Genomic DNA, 25206 nt, shown 5'->3' on the forward strand with positions numbered 1-25206 from the left:
TCATCTGTGCCACATCAATTACTTATGATACTATGTACTAAAAGCCCCACTGTGCTGTATGTAAGGGAGAAAGGCCAGAACCTGATGGCAAGGATGGATTGTTACCACCACTCGACAAAAGAAAAATAATACAATGGTTGCTGAATACTTTTGCAAACACCTTTTGAAAACATTTGTTAAAACTGTACTAAGCATGAGCCTTGGATTTGTGTCCTTATATGATTCTTGACTCTTATAAAAAGGTAATTGATCATATGAAAGCCACACTATCTGTGGCTGGGCACACACTACTGTGTTTTCAGTCGATTATTGGGCAAATCAGATGATAAACGTAGTGTGTACCCTGGAACGATAAATCATTTTTGTTCCAAAGCACAAGAAATCATTGATCAAGATTTTCAAACTGAACTGAAAATCTCATTCAACGATAGAACAATGTCGTTCCAATTCTGCAGTTTGTATGCACTCTGCAGAATTGGAACAACAATTTAGTATGAAGCAGCACTCACCTGCCACTGGAGGTGTCCAGAGGTCCACTGTCCTCTCCCTCTGTATTCTGTTCATAACATCTTCCAGGCTGACGGTGACAGACAGTCTGGTAAGCATCTGATTTCTTAAGTTGCGATACAGCTTGTCATATCTGGTTAAACACGGCACACAATTTGTCCCCAAACATTGCACCATTCTGCCCGTTTGATCTTTCTAGTTAAATACTGTTTAGTGTTCTAGAGAAGGGAAATCTTCAAATCACGCCACCATTACAGAATAGATACTATAGGTAGTATGTGAGTTTTTTGTAACAGCACTGAGGATCACCACTAATTAAGACTTTGAAGAAAATTACAAGTGATTTCCCAGTGAATAGAAATACATTTCTTGGTGTTCCTTTCTCTGCCGGATCCCCATTAGATTATGTTACTGCATTCTATAGATTTGATTTACTCCAGGCACTGGGGTTTTGTGTTGCCAAAGCAAAGGTGGCAGTGTACTTTTGATCCAACTGATGAAAGTTTTTGTACAGCGAGGGGACCTTGGGCCAGAAGAAGAGCGCAGATGTGAAGGTAAATTGTGTATAGTATGTACACATCAATCGGCATGCTGATCGGGACATTTTTCCCCCGTCGTTAGTAAAATTGCTTCAACTATCGTATCGTAAAGACTTTTCTTGTGGTGTGTACCGAACCTATATTAAAAGGTGCTATGCTGTTGTAATTGAAAATACATTACATATTCCAAAATACAGTTGCAGATGCACACTTTAAGCACTAAGAACAAAGAACATAGTTATACATAATTAGGGACAGATATGTGTTAAACTCTGTAGTAATATAAACTCTATAATATGATGTCTAGAATAAACATGAGTTTCTTAGTGCACATTTTGATTACATACATATACTGTATATGACAAAGGGTCATTAAATCTGACAATGCAAGTGTCATTTTAGTTAGATTAGAAGTTATCACATTTATACCACTGTTTCTCTTTATTTGAGTACAAAGCTTCCACTTTTTAGTTTGCTGGCAATTAATCAAAAGGTAAGAAAATAGAATGTCTAGTGAGTGGATTTAGTAAGCAGAGGTGTTTGCACATGAACGTGTTGTTATTTCTGAAAAAGTACACACATATATATGTATATATATATATATATATATATATATATATATATATATATATATATAGATTATCATCACCTACTAAATAAAACATAATGGACACGTAATGCTTTTTCCTGTATTTCGATATATTGCTTAATATAACATGCCATGGTTGACTTTGTCTAATGTATAATTCCTAAATGAACAAATATCTGATTTTTACTCTGTTCAATTTAGAAGGAATTGTTGAAAGAGGACTGGAAACATCAAACTTTACAGTTTGCTCTTTCGTCACACGGGATCAGCGAGAAAGTGAAAGTACTTGACCATGCAACATTCTGTGACACTGTTGGTCAAGAGCAGAACTCCAGGAGTGGAGATGCTCTCTTTTTCTGAAATATTTTGGAAAAGGACTGAGGCAACACCTGGAAATATGATGGAATTTCAATGTTCAACTCCCGACCTCAGTAGCAATTCTGGTGCATATTCAATTAGCAGCAATGTTCCACCGAACATCGCAGCTGCGCAGATTTTCAGGTACTACGGTGACTCAACATTGCTGATTTCTCCTTACATCCCTATGAGATACGCTAAATTTACAAGGCATGGGTCCTGTGTCAAAGTTTTGAAGTGCCCTCATTCAAGCTTTGCTATAATGATAGGTTACCATACAACACCCCCATATCTGCTCCATAACAAAACAATACCCACCAATGCTAATTATATATTTGCCAGTGTACAGTATATGAGTCTGAACTATATAACCATTCCTTAAAATTAAATAATAATCCAAATGAATGTGTAACAGCACCTTTAAATGCACATATTTTTTCATGTCCTGTGCATCATAGCAACACATACTACAGCATTCCAACTGTCATGATGCAGACAGGACCAGGGCTTCCATCAAAAATTGTAGAGTCCATTACAAATGAAACAGGCAGGTCCCCACCTTCTCCTTGACCACCCCTGCCCCCCTTGGATGCAGAGGTTTAGCATGAAGACATGACACCCAGAGCACAATATGCCTCCAGACCTCTCCAACTGCACTTTATATGCCATCAGTCCTCCCCTCATATAGCCTCACATGCCCCACTGACCTCTCCAAGTGTCCTTTACATGCCCATCAGACCTCCCCAAACATTGAAAAAAAACCACTGGCCTCCAATGACAGGCCCCCTGGTCTATCTGGGTCAAATACACTATTACCTCCTGTACCAGCCTGATGGCAGGACTGTCCTAATTTGAGGCCTGACAGACAGGACTTTTGTCCCAACTGTGGCCTAATTTATAGCTCTGTCTGCTACGAGCATCTGCCACTGACGCCTGCAGTAATGCAAGCTTGCCTTGAAGGAAGGGGAGGATGGTTGGGGGCTGCTAGTACAGTCTGCTGGTACATCAGATGCACTAGGCGCCCCTTGGAGGACACGGCACTCCCAACATGACATAACCTTATACCCAGGCTATGCCCCCTGTTCAAGCAGTGCACATACACAATGTACCGATTTGCAAAGTAGGGATGTATGGCTACAATTGCTATAGTTATGTACTTAAATATATTATATTCCTGTCATATAGAGTTTACGGAAACTATTAGCAAATTATCAACAGGAATTTGTTACTCAATATGAATTAATGCTTAATAGTGGTATATTACTTTATCAGATTGTACAGAATCAAGTGTAAAACACAGGGTGATATATATGAGAACTGGGGCACAGGTAGACCTAGATACCTAAAAAGCTATCCTCAGCACAACATTTATAAAAATGGTGGGCATAATGTTCAAAAATGTTCCCTCTTGCTCTTTTCCTACGCCATTTCAAAAAGACGCGACGCACAACAATAAGCCAAGTACTTTTTCGCACCAATGTAAATCTTGCTTTAAAAAAAAAAGCAGTAACCAGAAGCACCAGGTCTAGAAATGATTTAATTCTCAGACTGACTACATTAAAGAACAACTCATTTAATTTTTTTTTAATTTCAATCAATCTCTACCTTCAACTAGCAGAGCCACAGGGTGCTATGCCCAGAATGCCCATGTTTTGGGATAACCTCACCCATGCTGGTACCTGCAGTCATTCTGTGCTAATCTGTACATATTTCGGAATTTGAAAGTAAACTCCAATTGTCAACATGGGTTATGTGCGCTGTGACAACCAACATCTTCACATGGAACTGCAGGTGCCAGGAAGGGGCAATTACTCCCAAAACGGTTAGAATTTTTTAAAAATAGCATTTCCACTGTGTCCTAAACATATCGGGGGACATTTATGTAAACTGGTGCACAGGAAAAGGTGCTGTAACCCACAACAAGCAGTTTCTGTAATTTTTCTAGTGCTGTTAAAAAAATTAAAACAAATGACCGATTGGTTACTATGCGTGACAGCCCGTTTTTATGTGCACCATTTTGTCATAAATAATAGAGATCCCATAGTTTTGAAGTTGAAAACAGGGAATCCCATGGCATGATTACTATAGGGGCCAAGACTCGACTCAGCAGTCTATTTTAAAGGAAAAAATACACAGGTGGTCCAGTGACCCAGCCCAGCTATGGGACCGGACCGTGCCCCCCTGTCCATTCTTCTTTTCAGGTCTCTAATAAATTATAATAGTTTTAAGAACCTATTACTACATATTGGGAGATATTTATGAGTTTGTGAATGGCATTGTCAGCTATGATGGTGTAGAATGCAATATGTATACAACCTGGTGTAAAAATATTTTATTTTATTTTTGAACACCATTTAAAAATGTCTCCAGTGAGACATTTAGTAAATGCCTGTGAAAGAAGAATGGTTACTAAAAATGTTTTAGTATAATGTGTTCTAAAGATGTTTTGTATTATGTTCACGAGGGAAACCCCTAAACTACAATAGTGTAATGAAAAAAAGATTAAACCGTTCAGGAAAGGAAGACGGAGCTCGCCTCGTCTGAAGGGAAACAGAACCAGGATGCTGTTGTGTGTGGTAAAGACACCTCGACTATTGGTAAAATATTTAAACTACTGAGTGTTATATATAGAATACAGATGATTTACAATGTTACATTAGTACCATAATTTACAACTCTCCGATCCCGGTCTACCAATCCCCTCATAAAGACAATGACCAATTCACTCCCCCCGGCAGCACATACTTCAGTGGTATAGTCTGCGTATCGTTACCATATTGGGAGAATTTCTTAACAACCGCCAGAGACGGATGATTCCATTGCACCCACACAGGGGAGTTCTAAATCACAACAACAAAAAATCTCCCGCGGATAGAATATGATCATTGCATTTGAGATATGTCAGTGCTGTAAGTGATCCCGAAAATTACGCCTAAAATCAATGTGGTTTGTATACCTTTCATGCGTGGAAGAAATAGAAACCCTGCATCGGTTAAAGAGTATCTCACAATTGGCTGCACACGAATAAACATCACTCGGAGACCGACGTACTGCCAAGACACATCATTAATGATCACGGATTACATGTAGAAGTGGCTTGGGCTGCAGCAAACGAATCATTTAATGATATTACGAGAAGGTAGAAGTTGGTAAGGAGAGGATGTATAAGCGACGATTATATATTAATGGTCTTACAAACGTACTTGTCGCACACACATACACATTATATATATATATATATATATATATATATATATATATATATATATATATATATACATATATTTGTATACATGTACCCACCAATGTGTAGAATATATCCTGTTTGATGAGTTGTGATGTGTGTCATATCACATAACTCATTATGGAAGTGTTCCATGGTGGAATGTATATCTAGTGGCTGAAGACAAAATACACCTAGATATAGGGCTCTTCTCATACAAGCTTGTTTTGTTAAAATTGAATCTAGTATATTATATGCAGGGGCGTAGTGTAGGTGGATCAGTGGAACCTGTGCTCCAGGGTTCATATGCACTTCAGGGCAATACAACCTCACTGTATAAAAATAGAAAAACAGGGTTTCTGGTGGCTGCCTATGATGCTTGATTTAAATGCGCCCCCTTTGCACTCCTACCATCATTAACCTGTAGTACTGAAAGGGCTGTAGCATGTGCTTGCTCTAGGCATCATGGCTTCTTGACACACCACTGAGTGTATATGGAGTAATGTGCCCTTTCATGTAAAGGGCACATCTCACTATTCTGTGTCCTATATAGCACTGGGTTCTTATGAATTTATATCAACATGGAACTCACTGATGACTCAATATCTTTAAACTTTACAGTAGTACGCCACTCAATATACACCGATCAGCCACAACATTAAAACCACTTGCCTAATGTGTAGTCCTCCTCGTGTAGCTAAAACAGTCGCATGGACTCCACAAGACCGCTGAAGGTGTTCTGGCACCAAGACATTAGCAGCAGATTCTTTAAGTCCTGTAAGTTGAGGTGGGTCTCAGACTTGTTTTTCCAGTACATCCCACCGATGCTCGATTGAATTGAGATCTGGGGAATTTGGAAGCCATGTTAACACCTTGAACTCTTCTTCATGTTCCTCAATCCATTTCTGAACATTTTTTGCAGTTTGGTAGGGTGCATTATCTTGAAAGAGGCCACTGTCATCAGGGAATATCTTTGACATGAAGGGGTGCACTTGGTTTGCAACAATGTTTAGGTAGCTGGTATGTGTCAAAGTAACATCCACATGCATCCCAGGACCCAAGGTTTCCCAGCAGAACAGTATCCAGAGCATCAGCTTGCCTCCTCCAGCTTGCCTTCACATAGTGCATCCTGGTGCCATCTCTTTCCTAGGTAAACGATGCATACGCATCTTGCTGTCCTCATGATGTAAGAGAAAACACGATTCATCAGATCAGGCCACCTTTCATTGCTCCATGGTCAAGTTCTGGTGCTCACATGCTAATTTTAGGTGCTTTCAGCGGTGGAAACGGGTCTGCATGGGCACTCTGATTGTTTGTGGCTACGCAGTCAAATACACAGCAAGCTGCAATGCACTGTGTGTTCTGACACCTTTCTATCAGCCAGTATTCTCTTTTTCAGCAATTTGTGCTACAGAAGCTATTCTGTGGGATGGGAGCAGATGGACTAGCCCAGTGGGGGGCAAACTCAGTCCTCAAGGGCTACCAACAGTTCATGTTTTTAGGATTTCTGTCTGTAGAAACAGCTGGGATAATTACTGACCCAGCCAAATAGATTAACTCAGCTGTGCATGATTAAAGAAATCCTAAAAACATGAACTGGTGGTAGCCCTTGAGGACTGAGTTTGCCCACAACTGGACTAGCCTTTGCTTCTCACATGCATCAGTGAGCCTTGGGCGCCCATGACCCTGTCGCCAGGTCACCAGTTGTCTTTCCTTGGACCACTTTTGGTAGGTACTAACCACTGCATACTGGAAACAAACCACAAGACTGGCTGTTTTGGAGATGCTAATTTAATCATCACAATTTTGCACTTGTCAAAGTCGCTCAGATCCTTACGCTTGTCCAATTTTCCTGCTTCCAACACATCAACTTCAAAAACTGACTGTTCACTTGCTGCCTAATATATCCCACCCCTTGACAGATACCATTGTAAGGAGATAATCAATGTTATTCACTTCACTTGTCAGTGTTTTTTTTTTACTTTATAATTTTCGGAACACATTACAGAGATATCCTGCATGAACAAAAGCGTGCAAAACAAGTGGTAACTCGAAAGTTACATAAGGCAAGTAAACCATTCCTTGAGCACTTGTAAATGGTACGTAGGTGAATGTGTGATACCAGCCGAGAGCTGGTAGAAAACGAGTGAGGCATGCCAAAGTGTGTCGGTATATATAATAGTTAAGGAGGGGGGTAAGAAAAAAAGGAGGGGAGGGAGGAGACGATGAGACCAAGCCTGGGACCCACGGCGGCCAGCTAAACCAGTGTGATATATGTTATCCTACTTAATAAGAAGAGAAATTGACCTACCCACTTGTCAGTGTTCTTAATGTTGTGGCTGATAGGTGTATGTATATGTACAGCTGTGATTCTACATCTGGGGCCCAGAGATCTTAGCTACACCACTGTGCAAAACCACCAGGGATACTGTAAAGTTAATAATAAATCCCATGTATTAGAAAACTATTTATGAAAAAAAAAAAGTACTGATTTGTGAAAAAGCCTCTGCCTTCAGCTATGAGCCACTGTATCCTGTCAAAGTGCATTGGAGTCAGAGTATTTGCCTACTTGTGAAGATGCATCTAACTGTACCCTGTCGAGCATACGTGCTCATCCCCGGTGTTTTGATGTAGTTTTCTACCTGAGTGTTAGCGGGTAAAGGGCAGTTCTGTTAATCTAGTGGATACTGTCTTTCCCTTTAAAGATATTGAGGGTAAAAAAGTGTCAGCCTTCCTGAAAGGATGCCCAGATTCTGTAATGGAAAAGGAGAGAAAGTTGCTTGGTCCTGTTTTTTTATGTAAATGCTAAATCCCGCTTTTTAAGCTCTCTTCCCAATCCAAGCATAACATTGCCTTTGTTGCTCAAGATCATGAAAAGGGTATCCTTCTGTATGATCCAACGGGGAGCGTATCATTGCTACAATTTATCGCAACTCCTCTTCTACCTATCCCTCTCCACCTGCATCTACACCTTTTATTTCAAACTCAAGTGTCGCCCATTCTCAAAAAAAAAAAAAAGACTACAATTCTTGTCCTTGCTCTCCAACAATTTCCCTATCTCTTTCCTTTTACCTCCTTAATAGTTTAGTGGCTTGTCTACAATCGCTTCACCAGCTACACCTTCTCTGATGGTGAACTCATCAGCTCCTTTGGTCCTCAGTTTCACCTTTATGCCAACGACACCCAAATCTACCTCTCCTCCCCTGCCTCTCTGCCATCTCCTCCTGGATGTTTCAACGCTTTCTCAAAGTCAACATGTCAAAAATTAAACTTACTGTGTTCCCTCCATCCAGGATCTCCAACCTCTCCACCTGTAGCTCACTTTTGACAACACTAATATCTTCTCTGTCCTCCAAGTCTGCTGATTAGGTGTCTTTCTTCACTCCTCTCTCATATCATATCCATCTGCACAACATCGCCAGGGTCAAACCCTTCCTCTTCCTTCAAGCAACGAAAACTCTTCCACTTTTTAATCAGTCTTGATTATTGAAACCTCCTTTTCGGTCTCTCTCTCAATCACTTCTCTCCTTTTCAACCTATCCTCAGCTCTGCAACAACGTTAATCTTCCTCTCTCGCTGCTCCACTTCTGCGTTGATTCTCTGCCAAATCCTACACTGGCTCCCTTTAGCTTAAAATATCCAATTCAGACTCCTCACTCTTACCTACAAAAGCCTCACCCAATCCTCCCCTCTCTACATCTCTACTCTTATCTCCCTGCATAATCCCTGCTGCCCTCTCCAGTTGGCCAACATCTCCTCTGGTAACTACGTTCAACTCTTGCCTCAAAGACTTCTCCAGTGCCTGTCTCCCCTTGGAACGCCCTCCCTCATACTATCAGACTCTAATCTCAACCACAAGCAGAAGTTGTATGCTAAGAAATATGCATAATCACATAGCTCTGTTGGGAAACACACAAACATTTGTATTTCTTGAAAAACAAAAGTTACTCTGGTGTCGCATCAACATTTATGAGCAGCATATTTCTGATCAGACAAATGCACAGAAAAATATTATAAACAGTGTTTAGTGGGGTAGGGATACTTTTGAGGACTATTGATACTTCAACTGTTTACAGTGTAGTGTGTGTGTGCAGCAGGTTAGAGCATTTTAAATTCACATTTTTTGGACCTGGATTTCAGTAGCTTTTTTTAACTGCCAGACAAAAAGATATATGTAGGGCCTATGAGCATTAAAAGTTTGTGAAATGGCTACTATACTAGCAAAAAACCCCATAAACACTAGTGAAAAGAATTAACAACAGATATATGCTGCTTTTTATTGACACTTTAAATGCTGGCTCTAAAATACAGCTGTGCCACCAGCTTTTAATGACATATCTGTGTCAGCACATCTGAGCAGTTCTCTGGAAATTTCTGAGGAATTCCATACATGAAACCGGAACGTTCAAATAATTGTTGGGTAGGAAATGAAAGGGCTAATTGTTAACCATAGCCAGGTAAATAAGTTAGGCTTGATAACTTTTACAATATGAACAGTCAATTTTTCCATGATTTGTGATGTGTACGGTTGCTATATTTGAATGTTTAAATGCTTTTGAAATCAAGCTAACTGTTCTGTAATTAAACAATAAATTGGATATCACCTTTAATAAATAATCTCACTATTCATATATCATCTGTTTTACACACCCCTCTATACTCTTCAGAATTTGTGTACCAGTATTTTGCAATATTCAGTAAACTAGTAGGCAATTACATATGTTTTTTATACAAGACATATGGGATATTAAAAAAAGCAAAAGACAGTTACACAGAAATGATGTGGAAAAACCATGTGTGTCTCTTAAAAAAGGGCTGACTTGTCATAGGAAAAATGCTTGAATAGCAACAGTGTTTTGTTGCAAATATTTACCTTTCATATATACCACTGAATAAGCATTATGCTTTTCTGATACACCTCACCCCTTTTTTTTGCACCAGGTCACAGGAGCACAAGAAATTAAAATTGCTACTGCACACCATTCTTGCAAAAGATTTATTTTTAAGTTTTATAAAGTTCAGTTGTGTAAATGTCCCAAACTTGTTTCTTCCCTGCAGTTGAGCCGTCACAGAATAATTGTTTTTCGTTAATTGTAATTCTATTGCTATTTGATTGCATTGCAATGTTTGCAAAGTACTACAGGAAGAGATCTTATATCTGAACAGACTGCACTGTAACTATGCAGTACATATATTCCACGTATAGCTATTATTAAATCTAGGCATGCACTTGGTGGTTTCCAGTTGCCCCGTATTGAAGGCAAAAGGAACTATTAAGATCAACAAGGGTAGAAATGTAGATGGACCTAAAAACAGACTATTGGGGAACACCAACAGGAAAGAGGATGGAAGGTGGAGGCAGAGGTAGAGACAGAGAAGGAATGTTTGCTAAGGTAGGAAGTGTACCATTACTCTCTTCTAATTCTCTTGGATCTCGGCTGCATTTGACACTGTTGACCACTCTCTCCTCAAACAAACGCTACAATCCCTAGGTCTTGAAGGCTCATACTACCTATCTAATCACTCTTTCAGTGTTAATTTCTCTGGATCCACCTCTGCTTTGCTTCCTTTATCAGTTGGAGTACCACAAGTCTCAGTCCTTGCGTCCTTTGCTATTCTCTGTTGCTCCATGAGCTGGGGGGTCTTTGTGAAGCAATGGTGATGTAATCAGTGGCAATCACCATTGTTCTGCACACATAATGGAGCAGTCATGGGAGCAAGAGCCCTCCTCTATCTGACACCGTACCAGGAACGAACATGTAGGGTGGAGGGTGGCTTGGGGAACACATGGGAGAAGGGTGGTGAAGTATATGTATATATATTGAGTGAGAGTAGGGAGGGGATACGTCACCTCTCTCCCCTAGTCACATATTGTCCCCTACCCTTCTCTCCGTGTAACACATGACCCCAATTCTTCCATTGTCATATATGATATATAACAATGCAGGTGAGGGTGGTAGGTGATAAAGGGGGCATAAGGTGTGACAAAAGAAGATGGGAAGAGCATAATGTGACACAGGATCATGTTATGTCTTTACTATATGTCAAATGTACATTATGTGACATGCTACACGCCTGCAGTATGTGACATGCCATATAATGTATATTTGACATGTTTTTTAGACTCCAGTAAGAGTGGGGTCTATGGTGTATGTACAGTCCAGGGCTCCAGAATATATTAATCAACACTGTGTGGCAGATATAATGTCTCAAATTTTTTTTAAAAAGTGACATTCGAAGTGAGTAGCATGTCACCTCTGCATCTCTGCCACGCTAGGCCCAGAACTTTGTGGTCTCTACACACATTTAGGCATGAATATAAGTAGGGGAGCAACTATAACCATAGGAGCCCATTTGACTTTCATGGGGCAGTGTAGCAAAGGTAGTCTAGGACCAAAAGAAATATAAGTGTGAAGGCCACTTAGGAACTAGAACTGTGGGAGGAAAAAAGAGCACCTGGAGGAAACATAAGCGAACTGGAAAGGAACATACAAACTCCTCATAGATAACACACTAGTCATAATATAACGCAGGGCCGCAGTAATGTGAGACACTGTGCCACCATTACAGATTTGGTCTGCCCGATTGGCAGAAATTAATCTGTAAGGGCAGTGAATTGGGAAATGGAGGGAAGTACAGAGCCAGTCAGACACATTCTGCATAATAGTGGATTATTCAAGTCCAATTTGACCATCATGTGCATGACAAAATGTTTGCAGACATTGTAGGTTGGCATCTAGGTGACCTGGGTTAGCATCATTTAGCTAGCAATTGGATTTAGCAGCTACTGATAATATAAGGACATTATAGGTAGTAGTGTGGCGGATTGTAAAATGTATTGCAGTGTTGTGCATTGCTTTGGGATGAAGCTAATTTTGTGGTTAAGTTAAAAATGTAACTTTTATAGTATATAACGTTAAAGAGAATGGTTAAAATTTGCCAGCTACACCCTGCTTGGAATGTTTTGGGCACAAGATCCATATTTCCATACTGTACATGTACACCAAAAACTTGTCCGTATGTGGATTTTTGTGAATCATAGACTTGTATCTTCTTATGCCGGAAGAGGCAGACAGGGGTGGGCAAGTATAAGCAGAGTACAGTGCGGTTACATAGAAATTGCCACTGGATTTTTAAAGAGGTAAACAATTGATGTGGAAGTGTTTGTATTGATTACATTTGATATTTAAAATGTTACTGTGGCTGGATCACTTTTAAATAACTTATTTGTGGCTGGATCACATAGAAATGCTTATTGTAGGTATTTGGTATATTTTGAAATGTATTTACTTCTGAGACAGTATGTCATGTTTGGGTTTTGCAACTGTGGAGACAGGTAATCTCATGTTAATTAGACCTTTTCATCACTGAGTGACAAAAATGTCTGTTGAGCCTGAAAGACAGGAGGAGGTAATTATACTTGCTGAAAGACTCCCTTTGCAAGTGATCACAGATGAACGTGAGTTTTGCAAGTTAAATTGCGTTCAGAGTAAGATTAGGGAAATGATATATCCCAATGGTAAACATTCAATAGAAAACCGCAGATGTAGTGGTGCTGCTAGCAGCAATTTTAAAAAGGTGTTAAACCCCTCCAGGCTGAAATTTCTGCAGGCTGCATGAAGCAGCTGTATTGGTTAGAGGGGCAGGAGGCTGGATTACCTCCTGCCAGGGTATCTGTAAATCTATATAAAAAGTGCACTGTTTAACCGTGTATTAGTATTATATAATCTGTAACTTCTTGAAAGATCGTTAGTAACACAGACTGGCGTGTAACTGTCCTTATTAGGACTACTTGTGCTTAATAAAACATCACTGCTTCAAGATCCTGTTTTGACATCTACTTACCTGTGCTGTAATTCATGTGACCTACAGATTAGACCGATCTAATCCGTTATCTGGCTGTTCTGAGGTTGGGACCCAGCATTTCAGTACCAACGCTCTGCCTGCTACCCTGCACCTTTGGCCAGTGTGATAGGCCAGGGGGAACCATCCACAGCAACTCTGATCTGAAGGCAAGAGGTCAGGTGTACCAGCCCAGTTGTCCAGCAAGTGGGTACTCTAGCAGCAAAAGTTACCTAGAAAGAAGCGCATAGTGGGGCGCAGTTTGGGATAAAGAAAGAGGACGGTGGCAATGCAAGTGCAGCCGGTCCCCAGCAACACACGGACAGGGTGGCATAGGAGGTCTATCCTATCACAGTCATATTTATTAATATAGGTCAATAAACTATTGTCTCTTGTGTATATGATGCTTCATTACATTAGATCGTTTACAAATAGGGTAATGTGACTTGAGCATTTACTACTAACACTGTCCAGCTGTATCTCTACATTAGGCATAAATGTACTTACCTAGGTATGCCTGACGTACACCTGGTGCAAATACTACTGTTTTGGATTTGGACTATCTTGAGGTACGCGTGAGGTCCTTAAGCATGCTTAACTATGCTTTTTTTTGGTCTTCATCTTGTTTTGTATGTTCAGTGTGCAAATGTGTCCATCTTTTATTGAGGCCCTCTCTTACTGAGGTGGGTGGTGCTTGATGATGATTGTGCCCCTCCCCAATCATTTCAACAAGCCCCACCCATATAATATTCCTTCTTCCGCATCTCCATACAAGAACTGAATACATTTTGTGGTAAATATATGGGGTTACATTAAGTGCAAGAAGGTAAATAAATACTGTATATGAAGAATCAGAGAAAGATTTATGCTTTTTCCTATTTTACCTGTTTTTTTTTTCCTATGGCCATAAAATTAAAATGTATTTATTTTAATGTGCTACAGAAAGAAAGCATGGTGGCAACTTAAGGTAAAGTAAGATATTTTACTTTCTTTAATAATAGAAGCTCCGTTATCTCATTGGAACAAAGGAGTTTATAATGAACATGTCAAAAGCAGAGCACATTATGGTGTGTTGGTAGGAGGCTACTGTTTGTTCCTATAATAGGACGCCGGAATTCCCCCTCCCATCCAGCTTTCTATTGTATGGGGAAACAGCTGCGTCCGGCAGACACTGCAAGGACCAGCTCAGTCATAATGCATCATGGGAAATCAGCTCCTGCATAAGACACAAGTCCAGACACTTGGTTTCTTAAGTTTTAAGATGGAGCTCACATATGCACAGTTCTTAGCACTGGAACATCACATGAGAGTCTGATTTACTGCTGTCATGAATTGTACACAGTCCAAATGTCTGAGGTCTTTAGTGGGTATTATGAGCCATGAAATCAGAAAGCAAACATGGAAGGGGATTCCCAAAGCTAGCAGTGTGCAGAAAATATAAAACTAAAACTTACTTTGTAAAATGACCCATTTCCCCCAGTACGCACTGCTCTGCTCCAGGTTTAACCTGAACTAAATAAAAAAATTTTTTATTAATATTTGCATATTTGTCTTTACAATTACTAATTTGAGCTTGGCTCAAATGATATGCAGGAACATATATCCTGTCCCGCCTGATACACCCTGTTCTCTTCCCATGTTTCAACACTTAATTCTCAATTAAATAAATCTGTACTGAATTACATCGCAATTGGAAAGAACTACGGAGTATGCTGACACTATATAAATAAATGATAGTAATAATAACTGATATACATACATATATATATATATATATATATATATATATATATATATATATATATATATATGTATATATATATATATGTTACTCTATAACATTTTATTCAACTTTGCTTTTATTTATTGTCTATGTAAAAGCTATATAATATATGTGTTTATTAGTCTTTAAAGTCACTTTGTTAATTTATGGTATTTAATATATGACCACGTAATGTAGACAAATCCTGTAAGTTAAAATGTGGCTGTACAGCTATTGTTGAACTACTGCATGCTCTGTCAATCATTGCCGGCAAATCATATTTGGAGTTCACTGTTTCAAAAGCTTCGTGTATATGTGTATTTTTCCTGTGTTCCTTTACATTTTTAATCTTTGCAAGACACATTTGTAGGGAGATTTGAATTTGAGCTTCTACAGCATGCCTCCAGACATTTGTCTCTTCTGGAATCAACAAGGGTGCTTGGCTATGCTGATTTTGTAGTGTAACATGTCCCCAGGGTGTGTGGCTACTGCATAAGAAGTTCTAGGCTGCAGCAATTCCCCTCACCTTGACTAAAAACACACTTAAATTGCAACAAGCACCAGAGGCACCTGCGACTGTGAGAGCAGCACACTGTCCCCGTTTGTGGGAGTTGGGATAAACATGCTATTAGAATGGCAGACAGTCCCCTCAAATTAGGACTGTTCCAGCTAATGGCAGGACAGTTCAGAGGTATAGTACAATGTTGGTTTTTCAGGTGAGCAGACTTTAAAACATGAAAACTATGTGAAAAGTATGCTTTATTTCATGCATTTAGTGTAATGCACATGTACATAGAACAAAATGTAGTAAGTAATAAAGTATAAATGCATTTAAATGGGCTCTATAGAATGAACAATGTCTACAATAAACTCCATCCGTGACCTCTTTCTCGCAAACAACCTCGACCTTGTGTTAAGAACAGAAACTTATCTTACACAATCAGACTCTGTCTCACATGTAGTCCTTTCATACAGTGGTCTCCACTTCTCCCACACTTCTAGGCCTGGAAACAGACAAGGAGTTGGTGATGGATATCTGTCTTCCCAATGCTGGGCATTAAAGTTCCCTCAAACTGTTCCTTCACTCTAGTATTCATCTTTTGAAGAACATATTATCCAGATTTTCACCTTCCTCCTTTCTCGGTGTTGCTTTTATCTATTGCTCCTACACCCATCTCACCGCCGAATCACCCCAGAAAATCCTTGAACATTTCTCAAACTGGCTCCCTCATTTCTTATCCCATGAGATCTCCACCACCATCATGGGGGATTTCAACATTCCAGTTTATGATCCACATTCTTGTTCTGCCTCCAAACTACTATGTCAATCCTCCTCTCTTTGCCTCTACCAGTGGACTGACTATCCTACTCATCATGATGACCGCTGCCTTGATCTTGTTTTCTATTGAATCTGTTCAGTGTGTGATTGTTTTAACACTTATTCCCTTCTCTCAGACAATCGCCTGCATTTCTACTCCTCAACGTTTTTGCTCTTTGCACTGTAACTCAACCAAGTCTCATCATACACACAGAAATCTCAGTTCTATTCATTTTTAACAACTTTCAACCTCTCTGATAACTTCTTCCCCAGTTTCTGCATGCTTACATTCTTTGGTCCTACTCTGGCTCTAACCACAACATAGCAATAGCCCTTGAACAAGTGACTGTCTTCCCAGTGTTGAACCACAGTTTCAGAATTAGCACACAAAGGATACATGCTGCCTTCAAAAACTTCTGCAGTAGATTGTCACTGACTATTCATTTTGTACTTATGATGACTTCCTCAAATATATTTCTATTTACTACTCCTACCAAAATGCTCTGGAGCCTGCCAAACAAATACAATTCCAATTTCTTATATCTGCTCAAACTTCTTTTCCCATACACCTCTTCAATACATTTAAATCTCTTCTCAACCCTCCCACACAAACCTCCCCAAACACCATCACTGCCCAAAATCTTGCTTTGTAGTCAAGATCCAAAATGAAATGGTATTCTCTTCCCCGAGAAACAACCTGCTCAATTCCATTCCTGCACCCTCTGGCACACAAATAAAGATGAAGTTTCTAACGTTTCCTCCTCCCACTTTACTACCTGTTCACTTGACCTTATCCCCTTATAAATCAGTTGATTGCTGTCTTTTGTGCTTACCCCAGTCTTGGGCTAGGTACACAATGGGGAATTTTCCGACCAATGTGTTATCTACACCAATTATACCTACGACTGAAGGTCCAATCGCTCAGGCGATTCATGCGTACACACTAGACACGTTTTAAATGATTAACAAACAAATAAAAAAGGATCGACCCTCTAAGCAGGCTTTTCACAGCCAAATTCTTGTGTTAAAAGATTTTTATTTCATACACACTGAAATAAAGTATGACGCCACAGCAGTGATATAGCCAAGAAATTTAAATAAAGGATAGATCATCCCTGGTGCTTTTCTAGTAGACTGTGCAGACAATGGTGTATAATTAGGCAAGCAAACATATGCTATACACATGAATGCAATAAACAGCTTCTATTGCTTTTCCATTACAAGCACCAGTTGACTGACGTGCGAACACCTCACCACATGGAAGCGCTACAGACATCAGAAATTTACATACACATGTTCATGAAAACAGTCGTAGTTTGAGGAACTATCGACAGTTAGTCGTGGAATCGGTTGTAGATTCATATACACTACATGATTGAAATGAGATTATTAAACAGAACGACCAACCTAATGAGCCGACAATTGTCACCTTGGGACAACTTTCAACCATCGTGTAATTATACACACTAACGTGACATCCGAATGAACGACCGTATGTCAGCTGATTGGCACGATTATTGGATGAAAAACCTCCAGTGTGTACCTAGCCTTAGCTCACATCTCTAATCTCTCCCTCTCCACTGGTATATTTACACTATTATTTAAGCACATGTTTATTTCGCCTGTTCTGAAATAAAGTAATTCTTTCCCAAATTATTTTTCAGATTACCATCCCATTTCTCAAATCCCATGGCCTTCCGACTCCATGAGAGGCTTTCCTGCACTTGCTTCACACTCTTCATTTTCTTACACAAACTATTGGACTGCACTAAGGTGGCCACTACTTGATTCTAAATGTCTTTGACCCCTCTGTGGCACTCACTTCTCTTACAAATGATGCGTTTCCTAGGTCTTGATGACACTGGTTGTGATCTTACTTGTCAAACCATTCCTTCAGTGTTTTCCTGGACCCATCTCCTTTTATGCTTCCTCTGTCAGTTGGAGGACCGCAGGGCTTGGTATTAGGCTCTCTGCTCTTCTTCATCTATGCCACTTCTCTTGGAAAACTAATAAGCTCCTTTTGATTTCAGTACTGCCCAAATATTTTTTAATTATCCTTTCAGGATCATTCATCCTCTGTGTTGGCCCCCATTACTGAATGACTTTCTGCCATTTCATTCTAGATGTCCTCTCATCATCTCAAACTTACAGAAATTGAGCTAATAATCTTTCCAGTAGCCATCATAAGCTACTTACCTCTCATCTGTATTTCAAGCTCACTGTCTGGGTGTTATCCTTAATATCCCACACTGAATACTGCAATTCCCTTCTATCGATGTTGATAGCAGTGGCTAAACTCATTTTCCACAAAAAAAAACATTTTTCTACTGTTGATCTGCTGTTCCAGCCCTACATTCGTTGCCAGTTCTTTACCAAGTATACCAAGCTATACTTCTACAAACATACAAAGCCATTATGAAAATTGCACCAACTCTTACTTTGTCTCATAACATCTCCCAACTCGATACTCTGCCTAAGATCTGATCCTCTCATCCTCACTTATTACTTACTCCCATTCCTGATTACAGGGCATTTTGCACTTACCTAGCTTCCAAACCTTCAAATGTTCCTGAATACAAACCTCTTCACGCAAGTTTATCATATTCCCAAACTACCTTCTTAACCTCCCTAGACCATTCTACTCATATACCACCCATCTACACATTTCACACAAACAAATAATTTATTCTCTTCTATACTCAAAACACCAAATGACCCAAACCAACTTTACTTTGTGATTAAATCATAACCCTCAAAGCAATTTTTCCTATTGCAATCTGGCTGAACTAATATGCAATTTGTGGCACTTTGTGAGTGTGTGTGTGTGTGTGTGTGTGTGTGTGTGTGTGTGTGCGTGCGTGTGTGTGTATATATATAAAAGTGATGGTAGAGATCAGTGAGAAGTAGGCCAAAGCTTAGGAAAACAGAGCTATGGAAGCAGGCCAAGAGGTACAGAGGGTGATGGAATGTCACACGGCAGACCTTTGGTTTCTACAACCGTGGTCCGACACACTTACCCGCTTCCCGCTGACCTCCGCGCTCCGACCATCGGCATCCTCTTCTCGGGTCTGCGCATGCGTAGACACAATCTTGTATGTCCTCTGCATGCCTCCCGTTGGACACTCAATCTCAGCTCCAAACTTTAAAAGGCACTTCCCCCTGCAGCTCATTGCCTGTTGATCGTGTTACCTGCCTGGCTCCGTTTCCTCCTGTCTGTACCGCTTGTCTACAAAGCTCACGCTCCACCACTCCGCTGTATCGCTTGTCTACAGAGCTCACGCTCCACCACTCCGCTGTACCGCTTGACTACAGAGCTCATGCTCCACCACTCCGCTGTACCGCTTGTCTACAAAGCTTACGCTCCACCACTCCTGCTATACCACTTGTCTACAGAGCTTACTCTCCATCTCTCCTGCCGTCACCTGCTATCTGCTGAGTTCCTCCCTTCAACATACCCCACTAGCAAGGCGCAGAGTCTTAAGAACGGATGGTATTCACAAGGGACCGCTGCAAGGTGGTTTGGTCTTAGCTGCGTCCGCCCGCAGGTCGCGGCCCTTACTAGGAGTATCAGGAGAGAACTTTTAGGGCCTAAAAGGTCTCTCCTGATACTCATAGTAAGGGCTGCGACCTGCGGGCGGACGCAGCTAAGACCAAACCACCTTGTGGCGGTCCCTTGTGAATACCATCCGTTCGTTAGACTAGGCGCCTTGCTAGTAGTAGTGCTAAATTTGGCAGATGTAGGATCCGATCCTCAGAATTGTGATATGGAATAGTAGAAGGAGCACACAAGGAAAGAGTGCTCTGCTCCTGAGAGCTTACATCCTAAAGGAAAGGGGGAGACACAAATAGGGTGGTACTAACTGGGACAAGGGAGTTAGGAGGACTGATAGACTTGAATAAAGTGGTGAGTCTTAAGGGTACGCTTGAAGCCTTTGAGAGTAGATGCTAACTTGATAGAACGTGGAAGATCGTTCCACAGCTGGGGAGCATCCCGGGCAAAGTCCTGGAGACGGGAGTGGGAAGAGGTGATTAGTGAAGTAGTAAGGCATCGGATACAGGCAGAGTGGAGGAGGCGGCTAGGAGTGTAGGTAGAGATGAGATTGTAGATGTAGGGAGGGGAGGATTGATTAAGAGCTTTAAAGGTGAGTGAGGATTTTAAATTTAATTCTGTAGGCCATGGGAAGCCAATGTAATGACTGTTGGAGGGGGACAGCAGACAGAGCAGCGGGAGAGAAAAATGAGGCGGGCAGCAGCATTGAGGATAGACTTAAGAGGGTCAAGGTGAGAATCGGTTAGGCCAGAGAAAAGGAGGTTACAGTAGTCAAGGCGAGAGATTACAAGCGTGTGAACAAGGATTTTCGTGGCTTCCATGGTGAGAAAGGGGCATATCTTTGATATATTCTGAAGGTGGAGGGAGCAGGATTTTGAGAGGGACAGAATGTGAGGTTTGAAGAAGAGCGAGGAATCAAGGATGACCCCAAGGCATCGGACTTGAGGGACAGAAACAAGGATAGTGTTATTAACAGAAATAGAGAGGGGGGGAGAGTCATGGAAGAGGGGGGGAGACAATAAGTTCAGTCTTGGAAATAATTGAGTTTAAGGAAGGGTTGGGACATCCAAGATGAGATGACCGAGAGACAGCAGGAGACATAAGACAAACGGGAAGGGGAGAGGTCGAGATGAAAGATACATTTGGGTGTCATCAGCATAGAAGTGGTACTGGAGGCCAAAGGAGCAGATTAGGACACCAAGGGAGGAGGTGTAGAGGGAGAATAGCAGGGGGCCAAGAATGGAACCTTGGGGAACACCAACAGGTAAGGGTAGAGAGGCGGATGTAGAGTCATGTGTAGAGACTAAGACCGAGAAGGAGCGGTTGGTGAGGTAAGAGGAAAACCAGGAGAGGACGGTGTTACAGGCCTATAGATTTGAGAGTTTGCAAAAGGAGTGCATGGTCAACGGTATCGAAGGCAGCAGAGAGGTCAAGAAGGATAAGAAGGGAGTAGTGTCTTTTGGATTTAGCGTGGAGAAGGTCATTAGTGAGGGCAGTTTTCGGTGGAGTAGAGGGGGCGAAAACTGGATTGGAGCGGGTCAAGGAGTGAGTGAGAAGAGATAAAGGAGGTGAGCAGGTTGTAGACAACCCATTCAAGGAGTTTGGAGGCAAAAGGAAGAGGAGAGGTTGTGTCCTCAGGGAATACCCAGGTTTCAGCGATTGCAAGCAGGTTGAAGGATCTAGAGATAAAGAGATCATGGATAGAGGTCAATTTGTTACAGACTGACCTGGCATTCCAGAGACCACAGGAGAGGAAGAGGAGAGATGTGGATGAGGTTATTGGGGTTACTCGACCGCAAGGGTGAGTATGATATGGAGTGAGGGGCATGACAGGGAGAGAGGGTTGGAATTGAACGAGAAGCAGAAATAAGAGGGCACTTGTCAGCAGACAGGAGATGTAAAGTATGAGCCAGGGAAGCAGTTAGGACAGTAGAGATACCAGATGGCTGTGTTTCAACAAACAGATTAGACAGTGACATTAGGCATGATTGGAAGGCAATTGTATAACAAGGCATAATACAAGGTGCACTGAGCTGGTTATGTAAATCCACAGGACAAGAGAGAGCCAGTTAAGAATTCAAGCTAAGTGGAGCAACAGTGCTGTTTAAAGGTGGGAATACAAGTAGCATAAGTGGAATCAACAACTCCTATTAAAACTGCCCCAGCCAAAAATAAGTGTGAGAAACAGATCAGCAGAGAGTGTCCAGGCAGTTGACAATGCAGGTGGTGGATGATATCAGAGCTCACGGCTGATTGTGGAATGCTGTCCTCATGTAGCAGTGTTTGCAGGTAGAAGGTTCACCTTCTGTTCTCCTCTTATTCATCTCTTGTATATCTCTTACTATACTAACTAAATTTGTTAATACACTTGTAAAAATCCTCACTTAGAAGAATCCTAACTAGCTAACAGCCTCACAGTTGTAATAGTCTCTTTGTTCCTAATTATAGAGCACTGCAGATTATGCTGGCCCTATATTAGCTAATAATAATAATAATCATAACAATAATAAACATAGACCAAAATGTGGAAAGATAAACCGATGTAAACAACTATTTTGGGTTGTAAAATGTATCTGGTCATTTACAGTGCAATCTTTAATATTTCCACCAGGTGGCACTGTTCTCTAACTAATAAAATAATTGCTGGAAAATGGGATATTGGATCTTGTATTTATGTTTCAAAGCATTAGTTGGTTGTATCTATAACTTTTGATTAATATTGTGTCAGATACCTCACCTTTATATTTATTAATTTCGATCTGGACTTTCACCTTCAATTGTACATCTTAAACCAGTGGATCCCAAACTTTCTCAGTTCAAGGCACCTTTAGAGTCTCCATATTTTTTTCAAGGCACCCCTGAGCCAAAATAATTACCAATTAGTCCCCCGTCTTGCTTACCCCCAGCTCTGGTACAGTTTGGGAGTCAATGTCTTAAACCATATAGTTGAAATTAAAAATATATAATTCTCTACATACTTCATAGCTCCCATTACAGATTTCCATTTAGGGACCACCTATATTGCTCACATAGGTCATTGCAAACCACTAAATGGGTAACATATCTGTTAAATTAATTAAATCTGCTAAATTTATGAAAAATCAGTAACTTTATGCACCCCCAAAAAGAAATGCTCAAAACTTAATCATTATGTTGAGGGATTAATTTTACATTAAAAGGTAAATTGCTTTAATTTTCTTGCTTGTCATTGAAAATTATAACAGTAATTGAAAACACTTTTAACCTGATGCTGAGTTGGACCTATGTCCCTTATTTATCGTGAAATACGTATTTCTGTACTGTGCATGTGAAAAAAAAAATGCATACGCACACGTCCATATGTAGATTAGGACACATTCTACACTTGTCACTACTCCTTATGCTTAGACAGGTAGGATGAAGGAGGAAATGGGTAGGCAAGTTCCATGTACAATGACCATTGGCCCTTTGCAGTGTAAAACAAAAAAAAGTTTCAACGTTTAATTTAATAGTGAAATGTGGTCCCCTCCCCCCACAAAAAAACACAACTAGCACTAGGCTATGATCATCTAGACTGGTGACTGCAGCGTAGGGTTCCCCTGTCATGATGTGATACAGCTCCAGCCTGTTTAGCACAGGGATGAATTCCCTAGGGAAAACGGGCCCGCTAACACATGCACACCCTCTCCCCTACAAAAAACAGTCATGTGCAGAATGCACTGGGTTCCCTCCAACAGTCCTGCCGGTAGGTGCTGATTGAGACTCCATGGGGCCCTAGGTAAGATACTGGTTTGAGGCACCCATCTTCTCATCTGTCCATATCACTCTACTTTACTACTGTATAGACAGTGCTGTATTAAAGCTTTGGGGAGCTTGGGCACTTATAACAGACAACCCCTATGGTCTAATAGTTATCATTCATCATGCAAAGAGAGAGAGAGTTACTAACTCAATATTAAGTCACATGTTTTTGAATACACTACACTATTAGGCGCCCTGTGTCTTTTCCATATATATATATATATATATATATATATATATATATATATATATATATATCACTCATATTCTATAGCGCTTTTCTGCCAGTAAGACTCAAAGCACTTCTGTTGGCAGTATAAAAACAAACATATAAAAGATTGACAGAATATGGAAAGTTTTTGAAGATTTCTAGAATGGTCACTATACTGAGATGGCAATAACAGAACGGGTATGGAAGTGGTACAAGTACCACCAAAATACTTTTTAAATTATCCCAGGGAAGATTTTGCGGACGAAAGTTTGGCGAATCTTACAGGCAGGCAAGTTTATCACTGGAGGTATGAAAAGTTTGCTATTTAGTTTCTCAGCAATAATTAATGTAAGTACCTGCCCTCCTCAGGTTCAGCTATGTGAGGGTAGACACGGTTGTGCTCAGGGAAAAAGTGGGTGGTGCAGGCATATAGAAGGGGTATATGGTAGAAGAAAGTGTGGAGATAGACATGATAAAGGGGTGTCAAAGAGGCAGACACACAAAGGGGAAGAAACCAAGGACAGGTAACCAGAATGCATTGACAGAGAAATTCAAAGGAGGAAAAATCAGGCACAAAAGAGGGGGAAAGACACACATCAAGAGGCGATAGAGATGCACACAGACATAAAAGGAGCAGAGAGATAAACATGCAAAATTGGAGACAGCGTTAAACACAATGGGGATGATAGATGATGACAGAAATTGGGGGGGGGGGGGGGGGGGGTGATGCAGACAATGCAGAAAACTGAGGAGGAGAGAGGTGGTCTGGCACTGTGCACACCCTCAAGGAAGAGCAGAGGTGGGGTTGGTGTATAATGTATATACATATAAAGTGAATATGTATACATATATAGTGAATGGAAAGGCACTGAACACCCCACCTACTCAACCACTATTACTACTGTCATTTGATTGATCTTGAGATTCAAGTGAGACTATTTATACTGCTGTTTTTTCATTGTGTGTCTAGAAGTCAAGTAAGACAGAATGCGTTGGATGCACATCTGGGACTTCTTCTTGGAGGAGACTTTGGGTATTTCTCCCCTATGCTTATGGACAACTAACCTAAGGATATTGCAGATAAGTCCTGATGTTTTTTTAATTAATGTACGAAGAATGTACTAATTTTATTAATCTTTATTGTGGAATTAAATCTTTTGGAAAATGTTAAGCTAATGCTTGTCAGTTTTCTTTGCGGAGTCCTCACTAATATATGTGCTTCATTAAGCACTGTCTTCAGGTACGCATATCTATCTATTTTCTGTACTATAGTTTGAAAACTTGCTAGACTGTATTATATTTTGTTCTTTTGGAGTTGTTCTTTTGGAGAGTACTGTGATGTTACAGAGACAAGGAGCTTCCCACACCATCATACCATATAATGAAGAGGATGTATTTACATTGACTCCCTATATCCCACTCAGATAAGCCTTATTTCGATTGAATTTTGGTACGCTGCTTGAGTTGAATCACTGATTGTCATTTTGAGTTGTACTTATTATGTTCCGCGCTTTTGTCTTTTATTTAA

At 40.5% G+C, this 25206-nt stretch overlaps 2 long non-coding RNA genes across 5 annotated transcripts in view; one reads left to right on the top strand and one right to left on the bottom strand.

Annotated features, from left to right (window-relative positions):
• Positions 1-8966, bottom strand: part of LOC142144023 (uncharacterized) — a 34670-nt gene extending 25704 nt beyond the window's left edge. The window contains exons 1-2 of one of the 3 annotated variants that reach the window (XR_012689641.1): positions 8491-8966; positions 510-577 (exon numbers count right to left, since the gene is read on the bottom strand). This is a non-coding gene — a long non-coding RNA (uncharacterized LOC142144023). Of the gene's footprint in view, positions 1-509; positions 578-4665; positions 4812-4948; positions 5160-8490 lie in introns of those variants that run through there. The other 2 variants (XR_012689642.1, XR_012689640.1) reach the window with 2 other exon arrangements.
• LOC142144026 (uncharacterized) overlaps positions 1-25206 on the top strand; it is a 995146-nt gene that overhangs the window by 794379 nt on the left and 175561 nt on the right. The window lies entirely within an intron of this gene.

This window comes from Mixophyes fleayi, chromosome 3, assembly GCF_038048845.1.
Source record: "Mixophyes fleayi isolate aMixFle1 chromosome 3, aMixFle1.hap1, whole genome shotgun sequence".
Classification (NCBI taxonomy): domain Eukaryota; kingdom Metazoa; phylum Chordata; class Amphibia; order Anura; family Limnodynastidae; genus Mixophyes; species Mixophyes fleayi.